Below are 7,494 nucleotides of genomic sequence, written 5' to 3' on the forward strand. Positions count from 1 at the left end.
CAATGAGAATAAGGCATTTGAAAGTACATTTTCAAATGTGTGTTTAAAAAAAAGAAATATAAATGCAAGCTCCTAAAAGTAAGATCAGGGAGGTCATGTGGTAGATGTTGTTTCATGCCATAATGCCATTCAACCCAATCATTCAAGAGTTGATAAAACATGTACAGATATGTGGAGGCTAACTGTAGTTAGTCCACGAGTTTTCCACAATTCCAGAAATATATATACAGTTCTGAAAATATATCAAATGTACACACATTAAAATTTCACGTTCTTTCATGATTGGTGTGAAAAGGGCCTTGATTTTTGAGATATTTGCTTTAATTCGTACTGGGTCAAATACATTGTATTATGTCTTCCAAGGCTAGCTATAACAGTAATGACGTTTTTTTTTTTTACCCAGAATCTGATTGATGGTATGTGGTCAATGGTAGAGCAACCTTTTCTAAACATGGATTTCACATGTGGTGAGTAGGCCTGTAGAGTTGTGTTCTGAAGTAAGATCATTGTCTGCAACATTGCTAAGAAATAGTAAAAACAGACACAGACATTGTTTTTAACGAATGTGTAGAGTTTTGTTGTTAATCACACTCATGCACCACTGACAATCCAGCACCACCAAATAACTAGAGATCATAACACAAACTGGCATGGCTCAGAACTAATGACTGCACACGTAAAGAAAAAGCATAACACATTCCTAAATTCCAGCACAGGTGCTTTGACATTTCAGTTTTATTGACATACAACAAACGCTGTTTGCAGAGCCTATAATAGGAGTAGCTCTCACATAGATAAAGAGACCGATTGAAGGAGCTTCGGAAGTACTTACAGTATGTGATGTCATCTTCCGGGGATGAACTCAGACACAGGGTGATGCACTCGTAGCTGCAAAATTGCGACTTAAAATATTGCCATCTCACGACATGACACTGAAAGCAAACATTGGAATGAGAAAAGGAAACAAACTATCATATTTGCTGAAGAGAGAGCCATTCTAAGAATCAATGAAATTAAACTACAGGACATCATTGCAGAATGAAATAAAGAAGACTGCTAAATTATATTTTCTGGAAGTCCTAATATTTTCTGGAATTCCTAATATTTACAGAAATAAAAAATGTTAGGATTCAAGAATACTTCAGATAGTGGCCGAGATAACGTTCATACTTTTGAACCACTGCAAGCTAAACATAATTAAAATGTATCTCTCAGCAACAAGCCATGAAGCTGCAGATTTATACCAAAGGTATGAGGAAATTATCCATTCAACAAACACTCTTTGCAGAGCATATATACTAAGTGTAACTCTAAATAAGGGCAAATATACACTTCAATATCATAACCAGTAGTTTCAGTGTAAACATAGGTACATAGTGCAGAGATGAGAGGATGATCACTAAAAGTGGCATTTAAGTGAGCAATGTGAGAGAAGACCTATTCGTGTCTACAGTTACATGAAGATGTACACTTTTTTTTTAACAGAAATCTGGAAGATGGGCATGCAGAAGCCCAGTTGGCGAATTCAGAAATAGATTGGACTTGACTCTCCCAGAAAAAAAAAAACCCTTCATATTAACAATGATATTTTGACTTTAACTTTCGTGACTGCAGTAATTCATATTATTTGGTTCTTTCGGTAAAGTCACGTAGATAGAAACATATATTTTTTTTAAAAGTGAATAAAAAAAATAACACAAATAAAAAGTAATAAAAAACAATTTAAAAAACAAAAAAACACTAATGTAAACTGTAGTCAGGTTCTTAATCGGAGTGAGTGTACTAGCAGTCTGCATTATAAACTGATAGTACACTCTACATTCGTTTTTTATTCACTTTTTGTTTATTATTTTTCTATATACGTGACTTTACCGAAAGAACCAAAGAATACCAATTATATTAACACATTCCATACAGGAGGTGATCACAGGCTTGTCTGGTACAAGTTACACTTCACCATTGCCTACAGAGAGGGAAAAACATGTTATAGGCCAAAGCATTATTTTTTATATTAAATAATTCGTACAGCAGGAAGATATTTTTTATATGCTTTACTCCATTCAAGAATAAAATGGTACGCTTTATAGTTTTTTTTTCTGCATTCCACCACTTTGATTATTGTAAGTAAAAGAATAGGTTTCCCCCTTTTTTCTGGCAACAAAACAGGTGTTAAGATGTTAAAACACCAAACTAAAACCTTTTACAAGGAATCATGTCTGCATTAACCACAATACTCGTGGTCGAAACTGATTGGTCCACGCCAGAGACAGCTTTCTTTTGAGCCAAGTCTCAAAACGGTGTTAGACCAAAACGGTGTTAGACCAGAGACTAGAGGACCAGAGGACGCCAAAAGGCGTCTAACACCATTTTGAGACTTGGCTCAAAAGAATGCTGTGTCTGGCGTGGACCAATCAGTTGCAAATACAATGCATATATTATCAGAGTATGTTTTTATTTTGCATTCTGACCACAAGTATTGTGGTTAATGCAGACATGATTCCTTGTAAAAGGTTTCAGTTTGGTGTTTTAACATCTTAACACCTGTATTGTTGCCAGAAAAAAGGGGAAAACGTATTCTCATATGTTGGTACTGGCAAAGAAGGTCCCATGATATTGTAAGTAAACTTAATTGTAAGTATTTTCGACATTGAATACAATGTTGCATACATTTAATGAATTACATATGCATATCTTATGGGCAGTGTTACTTAAACTGTTATCCAATTTACATTAATTGCAGCAATATTGATTTGAACAAAAACATTACTTCAGTAAAAATTGCAATCGGAGTGTAATTTTCAAAATGTTATGCAATGGTTTATTAAATCGTAGCATTGCCTAGGAAAGTAGAACTAGTCTCCTTATAATAACAAAGATTTATATTTTGCACATTTATGGTGTTTTTTCTTGTATTATGAATTATATCTTCCTTTTTTATCTAAATTAACAACACTGATTATCCCTCTTCACCAGAATTGCAAGTGTTGCTGAGTGCTTATAATAGCTTTGAGCACTTTTAGCTTACAATGAAACCTGCTGTTGAGATGAGAAAAAGACATGGCCACAAGCAGGGTTTCATTACATTATATAATTTCAAGACATAACCAATCCAGACTGGTAAAGGTCATTTTAAACGCATAGTATTGCTGTGCGGCACTGTAGTGCTGTTACAGCTTTCCAATATATAGCTACCAAAATAAACATCAAAATCATCATCAGCCATTGTCTATCTACTGCCAGATGTAGGCCTCCCTATGCTATCACCATCCCTCATGGTTCAATGCTGTTACAATCAATATCACTCCTTGCACATTAACGGATTTCATCATTCTATCTCAACGGTGGTCATACTCTTAGGAAGGGTCTTCTACTTTGATTTCCATCATACAGCACAATAATGACAATCAAATCGTCGTCTGTTTCCAGCAGCCCTAAATTCCTCCAGTAATTTTATAACCGTAAAAAAATCAGTGTGCATGTGCATGCTCATTACCTATTAATTTATTAGTTTTTTTGCATCTTGTGAGTTTGTAACAAACACTACATGCAATAATCTATATTTTTTACATTTATCACATCATCTCTGCAAGCTATAGCCATCTCACATTGCAACAATACATCTAACTCCTCCACACAAGCTGATATCATCGCTACCGCTTGGGCTTTTAAATGTTAATTTAATTTACTACATCCATAAAGGTATAAGGAACAATTAAACTGTTGAGTCAGTATTTTGATAATAGCACACTGTGTAATTATGCCAGTGAAACATATGCTAGAGTAAAATAAACACCTTAAATATCATGAGAAATATCGTATCCTTCTGGCAGCCTCTAAACTATGCAAGCATTGCCTATCAAAGGTGTGTTAGCCAACACAACCAACTTACTCTAAAAGATCAGATTTTATTTCAAATTTTTGCCTGAGGAATTAACTACAAAATTACCCATAGTGTCCTTTGCCCATGAACAAAAATATCACAGGAATGCTTTGCATATATGTCAAATGGACAACAGTCACATAACAGCATAGGTATATTTATATACAATGTTCCTCATCACGGGCAGATTTTGAAGAGAAGGTGAGATACTTGAAATTCAACACGTGCATGGTAATTAGTATTAGTCTACGCTCTGTGGTTAAAAAAACAGGTAAATATAAAGATGCTGCCCTGCAATATCTTCCTCACACCACTGCTGGCAGAAGAGCCTCCATTCACGGGAACTCTAGAGAACTGCTCTGGAGAATATGTTGGTCTACTATTTCATGCTGGCCAGACTTCTTGGAAGAGTTGGGAGTACCCACACTTTCCCCACCACATGCAGACCAGCTTATCGACTAACTGTGGTAGAGCCATTTATACTGCTGGGTGGACAGAGTTGAGGGATTTATGAAACGTGCCAAATGTTTAAACGGCTACACTGGAAGCTTAAACGGGCGGCCTCGGTGTGATAACTATTACACCCTGGTAACATCGCTTTTTTGGTGATCAAAAAACCCAATCATTTTGACCTCAAGTGTAGGATAAAATGTTTGCCCCATACTTACTTTGCCAGGTTGGCTAATCTACAAATCAACTTATTTCACCACAAAAGCATAAGAATACAACATTGAAACCGCTATGTCTATGCACACACGACCGGGTGCGCCTTTGTGTGTACATCCATGTACATTTTGTGCATGTCTACAAGTGTTATGACAGTTGGTTGTTTAATACATCACCTGTGGTGAGCTTCAGACAGTGCGAAAGAAGTTCAACATATATACTTTAAAAATATCTTTCCGAGCCACACTTAATTTCGAGCCATCATCTTGATTTAAGTAGTTTTTTTTTACTCTTCGTCTATCTCAATGGATTCCATAATTAGTTTGCCAATACAAGTTGAGTTAAACATAACTCTGCCACATTGTCAAAATCAACATTGTGGCCCTCCCCTTGGCACACACGTTCTGCGACAGCAGACACCTGAATCTGCAAGTATTTATGTTGCACACTCGAAAAGAAAAATGTGGGCAGGTGCTCCAAATCGAGGGCAAACACATTTATTGTGGTAAATCTGTAAAATGAAACAGCACGTGCGTTACACAGCAATCCTCAACCGAGTCGCCATTAACCACGTTACTGGTGTACAAGTCCGGTTAATCAATAAAGTTTCTATTAAACCCAATTCTACTACTGATAAGCCATCTTTATCTTTGCCAATAACCCTTGCACTTCACTATTCGAATATTACTTTAATCCTAAACTGTATGTCTATCTATACCATCCACTTATATCGGTATCTTACACCCATTACCTGTACTGTATGTTTACAGTATAGTACTGTACTTGTCACCATTGTATAACTTACTACTGTACATGTGTTCTATTCTCAATAGCATTGCAAGTCGTCATACACCTGGGTGCATGTGCATGGTTATAGAATAAACAGTATTCGGGTCATCCTTTACAGTGCATAGTGCTAAAACCCCTCCTATTTAATCTATCACAAACTAACATCTCAAAGCCAAGTTTGAAGTCTAGAACAAGTCTAGAACAATTCTATAACGATCAAAAACAACATTTGGGTCCTTTACCTGTAAAATGCAGCAGCACGTGTCACACACAGCAATCCTCAACAGAGTCGCCATTAACCACGTGACTAGTGTACAAGTCCGGGTAATCAATAACCCTGCCAGCCACCTACAGGCCCAACTCACTCAACACAAGCTGGTGTACCCAAGTGCATTGATGTACTGCACAGCACATAAGGACTTTCACAAAACCACACTTTACTCTCACATTGCTGCACGAGAAAATAATTAAAAGAGTGGTCCATTCTTAATGTGCCACACCGAATGCATCAAAGATGCATCGGAAATGCATTAGAGGCCGTCCATACACTACATCACGCACCTAGGGGAGGGGGGGGGTCAGACATTTGTGACGATGTGTGACGAGGGGGTTTGAGAAATGTGACGTCACATCACGTTTTACTTAATTAAATAGACTTTTTAATAAATGTTTTCTTCTACAATATCAGAGTACAGCGCCACATTAAATACGCACTACAATTACAATAGTTTAATGCGATTTGAAGCATGTTTTATTCGGGCGGGGGGGGGGCAGAGCTTTGTGACGTCATATTTTAGGGGGGGTCTGACTTTTTGTGACGACGTGACAAATCGTCCAAAATCGCGTGACATCATTTATGGACGGCCCCTTAATCAGATTTGTTCAGTTCATTGGTGGCCTAACCCAAAAAATCTTACTTATAAACGTAATTTTGTGTCTGTCCGTACGTCTGTGGATGCACGCTTGCGAAGGATTTGGCTCGCAAACCGTGGGGTTTACGTAAAAAAAAGTAGCCAGGTAACACGCCGTAAGCCCCGTGGTGAGCCAGCACTATTACGTTTTCCCATCTGTTAACTTTAAAGTAGTTAAAGAAACAATTGAGTGCTATTTCCTATTATTTAATTATTTCATCGTGCCACTAAAGATGCCCGGGGGTTGCCCCTAGCAACACACATCCGTCATCAGTCTAAGGGGGGGGGGGGGGATTTCTCGTTCGCGTTCAAAATGCAAAAAAAAATAAACAACGCTGAAATAAATTAATCAAAGTGTCATGTCCTCCCCCACCCACCCCAATGTGTGCACTTACTACTATAGTGTCGGTAGATACTAATATTATAGTGGTTAGATAGTATTATTGTAGCGCGAGTGGGGGGATGGTGGGGGGGGGGGGTAACAGCCCAGCCCCCAACCTGCCAAGGTGCCACCTCGGCCGGTTGGGCAATCAAGGCAAGGCCGGGGGCTCTGCACGAGACTAGGCCTCACCATGACTCTCTGTCAGGTTAGTAGTTTGTGCTATAGAGTCAGCATGTACTACAGCAGGGATAGCAGGTGCTACCACAGTCAGTATGCACTGCTGTAGTCATAGCAGGTACCACCACAGTATGCACTGCTGTAATCAAAGCAGGTACCACAACAGTCAGTATGCACTGTTCTTATCATAGCAGGTATCCACCACAGTCAGTATGCATTGCTGTAATCATAACAAGTACCACCAAAGAAGGTATGCACTGCTGTAATCATAGCAGGTACCACCACAGTCAGTATGCACTGCTGTAATCATAGCAGGTACCACCACAGTCAGTATGCACTGCTGTAGTGAAACCAGGTCACACCACAGTCAGTATGCACTGCTGTGGCGAAAGTAGGTACCACCACAGTCGGTATGCACTGCTGTAATTATAGCAGGTTCCACCACAGTTGGTATGCACTGCTGTAGTTAAAGCAGGTACCACCACAGACCAAGGTATGACTGTACTATTATAGAGTCGGTAGATGCTACTACTATAGGCCGTAGATATCACTGCAGAGTGGGCGGGGGGATCGTGGGTGGGGGGGGGATAGAGGCCCAGCCCCCAGCCTGCGCCAAGCTGCCACCTCAGCCGGCTGGGCAATTTAGGCAATGCCAGGGGCTCTGCGTGGAACTAGACATCACCATGGCA

The sequence above is a fragment of the Lampetra fluviatilis genome, chromosome 4 (assembly GCF_964198595.1).
Source record: "Lampetra fluviatilis chromosome 4, kcLamFluv1.1, whole genome shotgun sequence".
NCBI lineage: Eukaryota > Metazoa > Chordata > Hyperoartia > Petromyzontiformes > Petromyzontidae > Lampetra > Lampetra fluviatilis.